General features: G+C 50.8%; 1 long non-coding RNA gene across 1 annotated transcript; it reads right to left on the bottom strand.

The window, feature by feature from the left end:
• Positions 1-8,153: 8,153 nt before the first annotated feature.
• Positions 8,154-13,352, bottom strand: LOC111816151. The gene is made up of 3 exons (XR_002820634.1): positions 13,268-13,352; positions 11,808-12,338; positions 8,154-8,354 (listed from the first exon to the last, which is right to left on the bottom strand). It is a non-coding gene; the product is annotated as an uncharacterized LOC111816151 (long non-coding RNA).
• Between the last annotated feature and the right edge of the window lie 2,732 nt (positions 13,353-16,084).

Genomic DNA, 16,084 nt, shown 5'->3' with positions numbered 1-16,084 from the left:
CTGAAACCAAATATGGAAACCCTCCCTCTGCTCCCTTAGCATGTGGGGCATGCACAGCATTATGTTCTCACCATGCTGGAGTCTCCAGGAGGAAAGGCTGAGCTGAGAGGCCTGGCACCAGGCTCACGGGCTCCAGAAATGCCATTTGGAGACAGCAAGGGACTTGACTAAGTCATAGCCGGGAGCTGCTCCTAGGAAGACCAAACACTCACGCCTTGCCAGGCCCCAGCGCAGCACACTTGGAAGCCACCACCTGTGATGAGAAAAAGTCATTTATTGGGAAGCATCAGGCCTCTCCTTGGAAAGACATGGCCCTTAGCCCACGCGAGATGTGGTTGTGTGAGACAGAACAGGTTTGCCCAGCAGAGATTTTTCCCCACGATAGGAGTGAGAAGCCCAATATGACTGACTAGGGGACACTCTTCTCTGAAGAGAATAGGGCCTGGGGCAGTGAATTGGGTGGTCTGAGGCTCCACCACTGACAGACGTAGGGTGAAGCTGGCTGGTTAGGGACCCAGGCTCCCAGGGTGGGGAGGCGGGATGGCTTGTGCCGTCTCTGTTCAGTCTTCCATTCATCAGATGGCTGTGGCACTTGGGCTTGGCCTGCTGTTCACAGACCATATTGCTCATCATTCCCCTCTGCTGAGGTAGGAGGCACAGCTGAGGTAGGAGGAGGTGTTCTCTACCCGGGGTTCCCGTCTCTGCAAATTTTCCTTTGAGACAGAAAATGCATTGTGTGGCCTCAGTTTCTCCCACAGCATTCATCCAACAGTGGTCCTGAGCCCCTGGGCTTCAATGCTCTCAGCAGAGTCTGCTGCTTGAGCCTGACCCTCAACTTTGGGTAGTGGCTGCTGGGGCCTTGGCTTTTGGCAGGGACTCTGGCTCCTCTCTGTGTTTATTGAGCAGTGTATGCTGCCGAAGATCCCTTAGTCTGTTCCCATGGTGCTTTCCGAAGGTGCTGGTTTCTTCTCTGACAGGAGCAAAGACTTCCTTCCCATGGTGTCTCTTATGTCACTGTCCTGAGAACAAGCAATCAGCCATCTAATTGACTTCCCTCTTACAAATGAATCTTCATTGCCTCCTGCCTGGAGTCTCTCAAAGCTCTGCCTCTTGTGGAAGAAATATATTGCTCTTGATCTTCTGTGGATAGTGGGGTTTTGAGATCCCAGGCTCCTTTTGTCCCTGGCTCATCCTGTCCCTCATTAAGTATTAGAATACTCCTTGGGAAGGTGGTGGGCTACTAGTTGACCCTCCTGGGGTGCTAAGCTGACAGCCTTGAAAAGCCTAGCTGTACTCAGTGAGGCGCATCTTGGAGGCAGAGTGTTGACGGGACTCCCCAGTGGCACAGTGTTTCAGGAGGACCTCACTCATTCAATTTTGGGTCTTTTTTTTTTTTTTTCCAACTCTGCATTTCTGCCAAGCATGTATCTCCCGAGTGCTGCAAAATAGAAGCTCTGGGTGCTGGGAGCCTTTTATTGAATCCCAGTGAAGTGAAATTTCCCAGACTCACATTAGGATAGTGGGAGGTTGACATCCCACTGGCTCCCCTACCCAGTGCCCAGGCCCAGGGCCTCTTCCCTTCAGTCTCCACCAACTCATCAATGTCTCTGACCCCGGAGAATGGAGATCTGCACTCACCTCCTCCCCCACTGACACATGAAGGGCAGAGCCTCTGGAGACCACAACTCCTCTCTCTCCAGAGCTGTACATTCCTGGGACTGGACTTGGACCAAGGCTGCCTCTGTCTGGCCTCGGGACAGTCTTGTTATGCTGGGCTCTGCCCTCAGTGCACTCCTCAGGCATGTGGGCCTGAGGAGACAGGTTGCTTTGTGCAGTTGGCCCACAATTGTCACCAGAGAAAGTCCTTATCATGTATTTGAGTGACTGACCTATACAAGGAGCCTGCATTTTTATAAATAATGTAATCACCCTCACCGTCTCTCCTGGAATTTTCTGAGGTGGTTCCCCTAGGAAACTGATACTCTCCCTAGTGGAGGAATCAGCCTCCAGGTTATCTGAGGCTGAGGAAGAGGAGAAGGAGGCGGGCTGTACAGGCAGGCAGGCTTAAGCCAAGCCCCAAATTGGCTATACCCAGAACATTTCATATGAGCTTCCTGCATCTGTTGAACCCCAGAATCAAGGAAGCAGTAGTCCTGGGTGTTGCTGCCACAGTCTTTGAGCCCGCAAGGCTGGCTTATTCCCGGCTTTCATTGGAGTCCATGAGATATCAGGGGGCGGCAGGCACCATCTACACTAAGGGAGCAACGATCAGTACAGAGAGCAGTTCTACCCCGGTTCCCCTGAGCTTTCCACCTGTGTAGCCTTCCACGGTGCCCTCTCGTCTCACCTTGTCTGGGCTGCTTGCTGGGTTGTTTCCTCAGTCACTTCTTAAGAGTCTCACCCCTTTCCTTTGTGATGCCGCCTTAGGGATGGACTCTAGCTGATGCACTAACAAGCTTTCTGCATCCCTCAACAGATCTTTTGGGGTCCCACAGGTCAGGTCTCTGCTTATTTCCCTCCCTGGGATATAGCTGGGTGTCCTGTCGCTGTCTTTTGTGTGACCTGGCTGATTTTCTCTGAATTCAAGGAGGTCTGGGAAGGCTCATGATTGTCCTTTGCCTGCCTCCTCCCTATGCCTCTTTCCCTGTCCAGATATAGGGGGACCTGGTGGGGCAGCCTATGCATAAGAGCCTTTTGAAGGTGTTGCTCTAGCTGTTCCTGCAGCTTAGGATAGATAGCCTCCCCTGGGAGCTTGAAAGAGGACTTGATTTCCTGGCTGGCCTCTTGTTTGTCAAAAGGCTGGATAAAGACCTTTTAAAATGTTTGAATATGAGGTGAAAATCTATTTTATTCCGACTCTTTCAAAAATTTGACAAAGAGTTGTTGCATGTGAAATAGGCTGTTGTTTTCCCTTCTGAACTGTAGGACTAGAACCATGCCATGCCCTAACTAGAGATCAGTGGCAAGCTACAATGGCGAGGGATGGAACATGCCCCCGGGTGTATATCTGGGACACAGATGGGGTCTTTCATGACGGCAAGATTGGAGTCAAAGCCTGGGATTAGGCCACATGGTGGGCCACAGCCAATGGGAAAATGTTCCTAGAGAAATAGGAGGCTCTGGTGGTGAAAAGGCCCTCAGATATGCCTGTGACCCAAGACCTCCTGGGAAATTCTTCAGGCCTGGTGACAAGGTCGAGGTCAGGTGCTCAACAGGAGGAGCCTGGGAAGCCAGTGAAGATGAGCTAGTGACAAAACCATCCTTGGAAGGCTGCCTCCTTGGTGGCTGAGCTCTGACAGGAAAGGGTTGGAACATCCCGTGGGGGTCCTAAATGCTGGCAAAATATCCTACTATGAAAGAGATTCCCTAGGTTGCTGAGTAAGACAAAAGGCACAAGCTACAGCCAGGAGAGAAGTGAGACAGGATGTCAGGCAGGCTGTGTAAGGGAGGACAGTTGCTGTCCACGTCCCTCCAGTGCCCCAAAGCCAGACTCTACAAAGCCCTTGCACCCACAGCTCTTGCCACACCCACCCCAACCTTCCACCCCTGCGAGCTCGGCCCAGGTCCCTCAGCTCACGCCATAGACCCTGGTACAAAGGAGACGCAAAGAGAAGCGGTTAGTTTCTCGCCTATGCAGAAGTGAACCCAGGTCCTCCATGCCCTCTCCTTCCTCCAGCCATCTGAAGAGCCAGAAAGGGGTGGCAGGAAGGGTTACAGTGGTCAAGGGACTAGCCTGGTATCCTTCAGGGAGCTGAAGTGACTATGCCTTTGTGGAAAACGTAGAAACTCAGCCACGGAGAGCATGCATCACTGTCCAAAGCTATGTAATCAGCGAGAGTGATGCGAGCCACGGAGGCAGCACCTGGTCATTTACAAGCTGCCTCAGTCTCCCCAACCTCCTTCTTCTTCATAACTTTTGAGAAAGGCCAGATCACCTCAAAGATTGATGCACTGTAGCGACGTGAGGTGGTCGTCCACAGTTGTACCAGGAGGTCCCACCACAGCATCCAGGCAGCGCTGATCTACAAAAACCTGATCTGCCTCTCCTGGAGACCACGAACCCCTGGCCTATCACAGTTTCGTGCCGAGCATAGGGCCTCAGAAGTGTCCCTGGCTCTGCTTTCCTTCCCCGGATCCCCTTTCAGGACTTCCCAACTGTCATCCTCTGGGAGGGAGGTTTGGAGGCTACGGTCATCTTTATTCCACTAGAAGACCAGACTGAGATTCCCTTCCAAAGAAAACCGGTCCGCGTGGTTAGGGAGAGAACTTGGCGGGCGCAGAAGCAGAAGCACAGATCTACAGAAGCAGAGTGGCTTGTTCTTTGGGGATTGGTGCTTAAAGAAGCGAAGTCCCGCCTCTTCCGGGACAGAGACAGTTAAAAGAGTAACGAAACTGGAGGAAACGGGCAGTGTGAGGTGGCAGTTTAAACCGTCAGGAAGCAGCATAGTCTGGTGTCTCCAGGGGACATCCGCTGCTATAAGATTAGGTGTTGGTTTGAGGCTATGACTGAGAACTGTGGATTCTGGAAGAAATAAGGCGGAGAACATAGATGTACACACATGAATCAAAGCAAAATATTCAAGAATAATCATTAGTAGCCAGTTTTCCCATGAAGGATGCAAAAGCCAGGGCTCAATATATATTCCTGGGGAGAGTTGCGTCAGGCATTTATGCAGAAACAATCCTTCTTTAGATAGCCTCTCACCTCTAACTTTTGGTAGAGTTGACGCTGGTGAGTTGATTTTGTTTCTGACAGGTTCCACGATTTTAAGTGCCCCCACTTCGTTGCTGATTGTTCCAGTTGCTGGTCTACCTGCTCCCACGATGAAGGGAAAGTAATTCGCAATTTTGACCTAGTGGCACAGCTCCTTTCAGCCAGATCTGAGCAACATGTTTTAAAAGGAGCAGACCGGGGCTGGTGAGATGGCTCAGTGGTCTAAAGCACCTACTTAGAACAAGCTTAACAAAGCACAGGGACCGCGGTTCAATCCCCCAGCACCACATGCCAGCCAGCCCTGCCCCCTGGTGGGCTGAACTAGCCACACACACACACATAAATAAATAAATATTTAAAAAAATAAAATAAAATAAAAATAAAAAGGAACAGACCTTAGGTCCCACCTGAACCAACAAGAGAAACCGAATAGCCAAGCAAACACTCTCCTTACAAGCTTCATCTTTCACAAAATTTTCGACATATCGACACCTCCCCGTGTAGAATTCTTTTGTCCTTTTTCATGTTATACTCTTGTAACACGTTACTAGCCACTTGGGTTTTATAAAATTCCTGGCACACTTTTTCATCTTTAAGTTGGATTTTATCTGTTCATTGCAGCTACTTGAACAAGAGACTTTTGAGTACCTTTGAACAGTAAATTATCTCGGCACCAGGAGAAAGCAGGAGAAGAATGAAGATGTTACCTTTTAACTGGGGTGGACAATACCTTAAGACTTTATTTTTTGGCAGAACCACGGATTGAACTCAGGTCCTTGCGCTTGCCAGGGAAGCACTTTTTCCACTGAGCCATCTCCCCAGCCCATACCTTAAGATTTTAAATTAGGGGTCAGGGGAAGGAAACGGGGCTGGGGGGGTTGTTGGGTGGAGAGAATTTCTGGGGGTGGGCCCCCGGGGAGTGGTGGTGAATCCTGCTGAGAAAGAGCCAGGCTGGGTGCTGGTGGGAACATGGGACTCTCTCTCTCTCTCTCATTCTCTCTCTCTCTCTCTCTCTCTCTCTCTCTCTCTCTGTGAGAGAGAGAGAGTCGAAGAGAGAGAAAGAGACCTTGTCTTGTAGCCACATTTCCCTGGAGCTCTGCCTCATGTCTACACATCTCAAATAGTAGTCACCTTCTGGACACATCACTGAGCAACATCAGTGGGGATCAACCTTATCATACCAGGCAGATACACAGCAGCTCTGGCTCTGGGGGGAGCACAGTGGAGGCTGCAGCTCCAGGGTGGTGCTGTGGCTCTGTCCTGGGTTGGAGGGATCCTAGGAGATGGAGCCTGGGCAGCTCTTCAGAAGGGGTCAAGCTTGGCCACACCACAGAGATCTCCGATGGGAACAGCTGCAGGCATCCCTGATGATGCGGACTGCTGAAGTCTGTGCTGAAGGCTGCTGGCCATCTGCTGCACCTTCCTTTTCACGTATAGGGGGAGGTGGCACCTGAGGGTACCCCACTTGACATCGAGCTGTGCCAAGCAGTGGAAAGAGTCAACACAGAGGAAATGATTTCTGTGCTTTTCTATGTGGCCAGCTTACTTTTCATGTTCTATTGGGCTGCTGCACACCCTTTATTATAATCTGAGCTTCTTCTAGGGCTACAGCAGATCCAGGGAATGTGGTTAAATTGTTGTTTAGGTAAGGTGACATGATTTGTGACCTGAATCTTTGAACTTGTTTTAAAAATATCTTCTTCTAAAATTATTATTTTTTTGATACAGGGTCTCACTATACAATTCTGGGACTCGTAGTGATTTTCCTGTCCCAGGCTCTTCAGTACTGGGATTACCGGCATGTGCTACCACGCCCGGTTTCAGTGGCCAGCATGACACAGCATGCAGTACCAGGGATTGAATTCAGGTCCTTGCTCTTGTCAGGCAGGTGCTTAGCACATAGTGCTAACTCCAGCCTCACAAAGATGTTTTCCTGAATGACTACCCCAGTTCATCTTACCTAGTCAAACGGGTTCTGTTTAACATTGCAAATCTGTTCTTTCTCCACATTTGCCTGAAACTTATTTCCGGTGCTAGTGTAGCCTTTTAAATTATGACGGTTGTGAAAAGGTCAACGGAGAGTGCTCCTTCAGAAGCACATGTACGGAAAGCGTGAAAGGTCAACAGAGATAGCAGTCCTAGTACACCTTGGCAGGCGGCACCATCACACCATAGAAGCTCACAATTTTGCCTTCCTTTCAGTTTGTACAGGGCCATCAGATGTCCACCACCCTTACACGTAATGACGTAATGACGTGTACTTCCCCATAAGCTCTGCATAGCCCTCTCTTCTCTAGAACACTTACAACACCCACATGAATGCTGACAGCATCTCAGTACTTATTCTGTATCACATGTGTGCTACATTGTAGCACAAAGGGAATAGTTACAAGGTAATGTCAGCATGCACCCATGACAGGCAGCGCTGTTTCAAAGTTTGGGCTGCGTTGCAGGTTGAATCCTTGGACCTTGGACACACAACCCGGAGATACAGAGGGATTCTTGTTGTTGCGTTGAGTAACTCACACTGAAAAGTGCGATGTAGTTGTGTGACTGTGCCTTTTTCTCAGTATTGTATATACATTTCTCATATTGCTTCATCAGCTCATTTATTCAATAAATACTAAGCTTTTATGAATTATGATTAAAATACAGTAAATGTTTATATTTTTAAAAATTATTACCATAAAAAGTTATCTCCTAAAAAGTTTCCCTTGTTTAATCATACTTTCCCCATCATTCTGGCTACCTCTGGAAGGTTTCTTTCAGGACTATGTCATGACTGTTTTCAACTGTCCTGTTGTGGCTGCTTCGGGCCTAGAGTGGAGGCAAAAACATTAACTTCTCAGAGGAGGTTTGACATTGAGAAAGAACTGTCAGTCACGTAGAGCCAAACGTGGTTAATAAGGTTGACGAAGACACACCGCCATGCTGTTACGAGGCCATCCTCCGTGTAGAGGCAGTAGGCAGCAGCCTTCACTGTGTGCCTTATGGGGACACTGAAGGCAAACTTCTCAAGAGCTGCTTCAGAAAGTGGCAGAGGCCAGCCTGATAGTTCCGCAGACTAAAGCGCCTGCTTAGGCAGAGTGCAGGGGCTGGGAGTTCGATCCTTGGCCTGCCATATCTCCTCCCTCTCCCCCCAGAGCATGTTGAGATGGCAGTTGAGACTGGGCGTGGTGGCGCATGCCTGTAATCCCAGCTCTTGGGAGGCTGAAAATAGGAGAATCACTACAAGTCCCATCTATGTAGCGAGACCCTGTAGACCCTGTCCTAAATACGGGGGGGGGGGAGTGACAGAAACCACTTTTAGCCAAAAGCACTGCCTGTTACCAAAACCTTTTATTAGTTCAAGAAAATTGTGTTAAATTTCACTATCCCTAGCTTTGCTCTTAACAGTGCACACCCAGAGACCAAGTGGCTCCTCCTGCCCCCACTGGGATCTTGAGTAATGCAGCCAGTATTTTCTGGCCATGCTGGAGTCCTCCAGGAGGAAGTGGTAAACTGAGGTGCCTCACAGCGGGGTCAAGAAATGCAGCTTGGAGACAGCAGGTGATGAGGCTAAGTCACAGCTTGGAGCTGCTCCAAGGCAAACCCAACACACCTTCCCAGGCCGCAGCACAGCACAGACAGAAGCCACTTCCTGTGATGAGAACAGATCTTCCACTGGGAAGCGTGTCTGAGGAGAGAAACCCTGCCCTTACTCACACTAGACCTGCTTGTGAGAGACAGAATTGGTCTGCTCAGCTAGGATTTCCCCCAGGGTAGTGAGAAGCCCTGTATGGCTGACTGGGGAATGCACTCTGGCCTCCATGGGCCTTCTGTGGAGCTGACCGGTTAGGGACCCAAGGTCCCAGTGTGGGAAAGCAGGATTCGTTGCCCTGTCTGTGTTCAAATTTCCATGCACAGGATGGTTATTGTGCTTGAGCCTGGCCTTTTGCCACAGGCCGCGGTGCTCATCATTCTCTCCTGCTGTGGTAGGGAAGAGCTGTGGTGGGAAAACCTCTCCCCAAGTGTTCCCGTTGAGGATGAAAACGCATTGTGTGGCACGAATTGCTCTCCCGGGATCTGTCCAGCAGTGGCCACGAGCACCTGTGCTTCAGTGTACTCACGTCCATGAAGGGTCTGCCGCTTGAGCCTGACCTTGGACTTTGGGTAGTGGCTGCTGAGGGCGTGGCTTGCTTCAGAAACCGTGCCTCACCTCTGCGTTCACTGAGCAGCGTGCGCTGCAGAAGGTTCCTTACTGTGTGCTCAGTGGTGCTTTCGCAAGGTGCTGGTTTCTTCTCTGACAGGAGCAGAGGCGCTTCCTCCCCATGGTGTCTCTTCCTTCCCTTGCCTGAGAAGGGGAAACCAGCCCTCCAACGCCCTTCCATCCTACAAATCGTTCTTCCTTTCCCTCATGGCTTGGGCCTCTCAATGTTTCTCTCTTCTTGGGCGGAACATTTTGTTCTTGCTGACCCTTAGGTGCAAGGTTTTGGGCACTCTGGGCTCCTTTTGTTCCTGGCTCATCTTGTCCCTCATTAAGAGTTTGAGTATCTATCCAGCAAGTGATGTGCTATATCAGCTGATGCTCCTGAGGTGTAGGGAAGAGCCTGGCTGTGAGCAGTGAAGGGTATCAATGAAGCACATTCAAGGATGTCGCTATTGCCAACACTTGCAGGCCAAACCAAGAGGCTGGATCTTGAGACGTGTGGTTGCGGTCTGCCCGTGGACACCCAAGCATGAGTATTCTTACTCCTGCTAAGCAGATATTCTGGGTGCAGGGAGGATTTCATTGAGTTCCAGACACAGGTAACTTTCTGACTCACATGAAGATTTGGGGAGCTTGACATCACCCAGGTTCCCTTGATCAGGGTCCGTAGGGCTTCTTCTCCTGAGTCTCCATCATTTCCTTGATGTCTCCGACCCCTGAGAATGGAGATCCTGCATCCACTGCCCCACTGACAGGTAGAGGGCCGGGCCTGTGGAGACCACAACTCCTCTCTCCTGGGGCTCAGACCTGCCCATCCTGGGACTGGACTTGGACCGAGGCCCCCTCTCCATTGGCCGTGGGACAGTACGAGGACACCACCAGGCTCCGCCCTCAGTGCGCTGCATGAGGGGCTGAGGAATCAGGCTGAAATAATAGCATTGACCTTGTGTCCTGGAAGTTTCTGTGACGTTTCCTCTGGGAAATGGATATTCTGGGAGACCTGGGATATTTCTGGGTGGCCTGGCCTGGGGTTTTCTATGGCCTGGCTGCCCTTTTCTGAAAACACAGAGATTTGCTAAAGCCCACAGCTGTCTCTGACCTGCCTTATCTCAGTGTCTCCTTCCCTGTGCAGGGATAGGTGACCTGGGAGGGCAGCCGATGCGTTGTCTTTTATGAAGGTGTCACACCACTTGTTCCTTGTGCTTGGAGAAGAGAACATCCACTGGGAGCTTCTAAACGGACTTGCTTTCCTGGCTGCCCACCTGTTTGCCAGCTGGTTGGGTAAAGCCTTTCTGATACTTTCTGAACACAAGAGGTAGTACTCTATTTTCTTCTGATTCCTTCAAAGATTTGTGCTGTAGATGTTGACTAGTAGGCGAAACAGGCTGTGGCTTTACATTCTGATTTGTGTGAACTGAAATCTCCCAGGCTTCAACTGGTGGTGAATGGCAGCGCACTACGAGAGAGAAGCAGCAAGCCACTTGGTCTGTTTCTGCCACATGTGGGGGCTGGCCTGAAGGCACATTTGGGGTCTAAGTTTGGGTCTGGACCTCTTGGTGAACCAAGCACAGGGTGGAAACATGCTGTGTGCTACATCAGCTTACATGGGTGCCTGGGTGTCATTCCTGTGCCCATTGCAGATTATGGGAGAAAACTGTGAGGAGGCACCAGGCACTGGGATATCATCCACCAGGGACTTACTGTGCTCTACTGGAGACCCCAAAATAGCTGGATCCCTTTCTGTTGTTACCAGACGTACCCAAGACCCTAGACTGAAAGAGCTCTTGTGAAACAGAAAAATGCTCTGCTGATCCTTTTTTTTTCTTTCTCAGAATAGTTATGGAGGGATAAGGTCCTGCTTTTTGACCAGGGATGTGACCATGTTCCCCAGAGAACACAGGGCACATCTTGTCCCTTCTTTAGAGTTCTTATACACCTGCAGGTCCCCCAGTCTTTAGCGTTTCCAGAGGCTTGCGGCCATCAGGATTGAGGAAATGGGAGCTGTCGTTCTCTGTCTGTGAGGGGCGCCTGCCAGGAAGGAGGGCGCCCTCTGGAAACAGGGAATACAGTTACTTCCCTGGGATTCAACTTCTGCAAAGCTGGAGCCTCACAAGGCTCTCAGGAGGACCTGACCTTGGGAGAACCCTGAGACGCGTAGCTGGAGGGAGCAAGAAGTGGGATTGCTGGGACAGGAGAAGGCAAGACAGGTTCTAGGCGGGGAGCAGTTCTGAGGGAGGGTCCTGTGGGCATTTTGTTGACTCCTGCTTAGGAAGAGCCATCTGGGGTCAGGCTGAGGTGGTGGGGAGGCCGTTGGATCCGAAGGAAGGGATGGGGAATAGGAAAGGAACCAGGGACAGGGCTGAAAGGGATCCTAGAGGAATAGAAGGCTCTGGTGGTGAAGAGGCCCTCAGAGATGCCTGTGACCCAAGAGGTACGGAGAAGGTCTTCAGACCTGGTGATAGGGTTGAGGTCACGGGTGACAGGTGCTCAGTGGAAGGAGCCTGGGAATGCAGTGAGCATGAGCCAGTGACTAAACTGTCCTCTGAAGGCTGCCTCCTTGGTCTGTGAGCCCTGGCAGATACTGGCTGCAATGTCATCAGGGTCATCTCTCACAAGCTGGTAAATTCTGCTATCATGCAGGAGACTCCCTTGGTGGCTAAAGAAGACAGAAACGGCCCAGCTGCAGCCTGGACATAATGGGGCCTGGAGACCACCGGGCAGCCCAAAGGCGGTCCACGCTTCTGCGGTGCCCCATGCTGTGACCTCCAAGTCCTTACACCCCAAACTCCACTCACAGTCCACTGCACCTGTGTGGCCTCTCCCTCTTCCCAGCCCAGAACCCTCAACTCAACATCGGGGCCCTCGGTAGGGAGCAGACACAGAAAGAAGTAATAACTTTCTTACCTAGGCCCATGTGAAGCCAGGTCACACATGCCCTCTCCTTCCTCTCAGAAGTCTCTGAGAGGTGGAAATCTGTGGCCAGAAGGGCTTTAGTGGAGCAGTGACAGGACTGGTGTTCCTCTGGAGGCTGAAGTGAATGTCTCTTGTGGGAAAACGTAGAAAATCAGCTGTGGAGCACACACATCACTGTCCAAAGCTATGTAAGTAGACCACGTGATAGGAGTCACAGAGGGGACAAGGCGCCTCTATGCCCACTGACCTCCGGGCTCTTCTGGAGCTTTCTGTGCAGGGCAGTTGGTTGACCATCTCAGAAAGGGTATGGCACAGCCAGGGGAAGTGGCTTGCACAGCAGAATGTGGAGAACCCTCTCGAAATCTCAGCAGCGTTGGCCCCCAAATCCCACTCTGCTTCTCCTGAGCATCATTGTGGAAGGACCTCACTGGTGGCAGAGTGCTGCAGGAAGACCCCACTGGCTGGATCTTGAGTCTTGGGTTAGGTTTCTGCCCATGGACCCAAGCAGCAGGGTCATGGCTCCTGCAATGCAAAGTTCTGGATGTTGGAAGGATTTCACTGGGTCCTTGTTATGGTTTGTGTGTATTTGTCTCCCCTAAAGCCTCATGCAGTCATTGAGGTGCAGTTCTACAGTTTGTGATTAATTCATGATCCAAGGCTGGGATCATGGGTCTGAGTACTACTGGGATTATGGGTGTGAGTACTACACCCAGCCTGGGGCGGATAGTCTGAATGTAACATAAGACAGACAGACAGACAGACTTGCGCTCTGTTGCCATTGTTGCTGTTACTTCTCCCTTCGCTCTCTGCTTTTTGCCATCGCCATGAGCTGCTGCCCTCTGCCATATGCCCCTGTGCCTTGGAGCCAGCTGAGTATGGACTGAAACCTCCAACAACTGTGAGCTGAATACACCTTTCCTTCCCTCATTATGAGTGTTGGGTATTTTGTCCCAGCAATGAGAGAAGAGTAACTGAGACAGTCCCAGACACGTGTAACTTCTCAGATTCAAACTAAGATTTGGGGAGCTTGACATCACCCCAGCTCCCTTGATCAGGGTCCACAGAGCTTCTTCTTCTCAGTCTCCACCATCTCCTTGAAGTCTCTCACTCCTGAGAGTGGAGATCCTGCATTCACCTCCCCTATGGACACCTGGAGGGCAAGGCCTCTGGAGACCACAACTCCTCTCTCCTGGGGCTCAGACTGCCCATCCTGGGATTGGACTTGGACCGAGGCCACCTCTCCCTGGCCTTGGGACAGTATGAGGATACCACCAGGCTCTGCCCTCAGTGCACTGCATGTGGGCCATATGAGTCAGGCTGCTCACTGGTCCAGTTGGGGCAGCCGCTGAGAGCCCACCCTTGTTACCTTATTGAGTCTTTATTCACTGAGTGCACTCCCTGGGAGAGGATTCTGTGTTTTGAGAAACATCACTTGAAATAGTGGCACTGACCTTCTCTCCTGGAATTTTCTGTGATGGTTCCCCTTGGAAACTGATATTCTGGCAGGTGGAATCAGCCTTGGTGATGTCTGAGGCTGAGGACTTCAGGGCAGGCTGTGGAAGCAAGGGGGCTCGTGTGAGGTTTAATTTGAAGTTACACATGACCTTGATGACCTGCAGGGCTGAACCCCACCTGCGCCTGACCCAGAACCTTTTCATATGTGCTTCCAGCACCTATTGAGTCCCAGGATCTAGGAGGGACACCTTCTGAGGGTTCCTGCCAAGCTGTGAACCCTTCACAAGGGTTTCTTCCCAGTTTCCATGGAGGCTTTGTGATTCCAGGAGGTTAGCAGGCATCATGAATGATTAACCACCTTAGGGATTCTGCCCCTAACATGCTCAAACTTCCCTCTTGGTTAGACTGCACCTGGCCTTTTAGCCTCTTGAGGCCTGGATTGCTGGCCAAATAACTTCTGGAGAGCCCTATCCCCTTCCTTTGCTACCTCTTCAGCATTCACTGTGGAGTTTTGCAGGCCCTGGGACAGGTGGCTCAAGCCTTGCCCTGGTCACTACTTGTTTATTTCCAACCTGGTTTCTGGGTGCCCTCACCTGTGGTTTTCTATGGCCTGGTTTCCCTTCTCTGAAAACAGATTTGCTAAAGCCCACAGCTGTCTCTGATCTGCCTTATCTCAGTATCTCTTTCCCTGTGCAATGATAGGTGACCTGAGGGGGCAGCTGATGTGTGTCTTCTATGAAGGTATTGCGCCACTTGTTCCTTGTGCTTAGAGAAGAGAACATCCACTGGGAGCTTGAAAACGGACTTGTTTTCCTGGCTGCCCACCTGTTTGCCAGCAGGTTGGGTAAAGCCTTTCTGATACTTTCTGAACACAGGAGGTAGTACTCTATTTTCTTCTGACTCCTTCAAAGATTTGTGCTGTAGATGTTGACTAATAGGCGAAAGAGGTGTTGCTTTCCCTTCTGATTTGTGGCAACCAAAAACTCCCAAGTGGTGAATGACAGGGCACCACGGGAGAGAAGCAGCAAGCCACTGGGTCTGTTTCTGCCACATATGGGGGCTACCTGAAGGCACATTTGGGGTCTAAGTTTGGGTCTGGACCTCTTGGTGAACCAAGCACAGGGTGGGAACATGCTGTGTGCTACATCAGCTTACATGGGTGCCTGGGTGTCATTCCTGTGCCCATTGCAGATTATGAGAGAAAACTATGAGGAGGCACCAGGCACTGGGATCTCATCCACCAAGGATTCCCTGTGCTCCACTGGGGGCCCCTGAAAAGCCGGGTCCCTTTCTGTCACTGGGTGTACCCAAGACCCTAGACTAAAAGAGCTCTTGTGAAACAGAAAGATGCTCCGCTGATTCTTTTTTTTTTCCTTCTCAGAATGGTTATGGAGGGACAAGGTCCTGCTTTTTGACCAGGACAGAAATCACAGGGCACGTCTTGTCCCTTCTTTAGAGTTGTTACACATCTGCAGGTCCACTAATCTGGCGACTAGCATTTCCAAAGGCTTGCTGCCATCAGGATTGAGGAAACGGGAGCTGTCGTTCTCTGTCTGTGAGGGGCGCCTGCCGGGAAGGAGGGCACCCTCTGGAAACAGGGAATACGGTTACTTCCCTGGGATTCAACTTCTGCAAAGCTGGAGCTTCACAAGGCTCTCAGGGGACCTGACCCTGGGTGAACCCTGAGAAGCATAGCCTGAGGGAGCAAGAAGTGGGATTGCTGGAAGCTGTGAGGTGGGGGTGGGGGGTAAGTGTGTAAGGATGTAAGGAGAAGGTGGTTCGGTGGACAGCAGTTCTGCGAGATGGACCCCGCGGGGCATGAGGATGAATCCCACTGAGGAAGAGCAAGAGTCAGGCTGGGTTAGGTCTGACGTGGTGAGGAGGCCATGGGACCAGGCAAATGCGATGGGGAATAGGAAAGGGGCCAACGATGGGCTGAAAGGCACCCTAGAGGAATCCAAGGCTCTGGTGGTGAAGAGGGCTTCAGGGGGCCAACATAAAGTCCAACACAGCTTACCAGAATTTGTGGGACGCAATGAAAGCAGTTCTCAGAGGGCAACTTACAGCAGCGAAGTCTCACACTAGGAAAGCAGAATAAGAACAAAAAAAAGTCCTAATGCTGCACCCCACTCTTCTAGAACCAGCCGGGCAAGTCACTCCCAAAGCACAGAGAAGGGAGGAAATTGTAAAGATGTGAGCAGAAATTAATGCCATTGAGATGAAGAAAGATACACGTGAGGATTTTGTAGGTCAAGGTAAACGGGGGCAAGTAGAAGCTATATTCATACGTGACGTAAAACGGACCCTCACGGTAAACGTTCTACACTTGGTGCCTCCCTAATGTGGGAACCTGGAGGAGTGAAATCTGAAATGGGCAGCAGGGACAGAAAAAGAGAGGGAAACCGAGCAAAAGGAATGAGCAATTGCGATGGGGGAAAGGAGAAAAGAAAGGGCAAAGGAAGGGTAAAACGCATGCGTCAATATGCGCGGCCCAGCCTGCGCTACTAGAGCTCAGTGATGTTTTTGAAGTTAGCAGTTAAAGCTTAAAATTTGTACTTTGACCAATTTGTGCTTACATCTGGTAATCTGCTCAACTACACGGCGACAACAGTGTGCAGCGTGACTACCCCTGGTGAATATGTATTTTATCTTTTTTGAAATTGTGCCTCCTTTCTATTTTTATTTATTTTTAAAATTTTATTTATGTGTGTGTGTGTGTGTGTGTGTGGCCAGCTCAGCCCACCAGGGGGCGGGGCTGGCTGGCATGTGGCGCTGGGGGATTGAACCGCGGTCCTTTGCTTTGCTGAGCTTCT

The sequence above is a fragment of the Octodon degus genome, unplaced genomic scaffold (genome assembly GCF_000260255.1).
Source record: "Octodon degus isolate 3935 unplaced genomic scaffold, OctDeg1.0 scaffold00027, whole genome shotgun sequence".
NCBI lineage: Eukaryota > Metazoa > Chordata > Mammalia > Rodentia > Octodontidae > Octodon > Octodon degus.
This window is presented reverse-complemented; position numbering and strand designations above follow the sequence as displayed.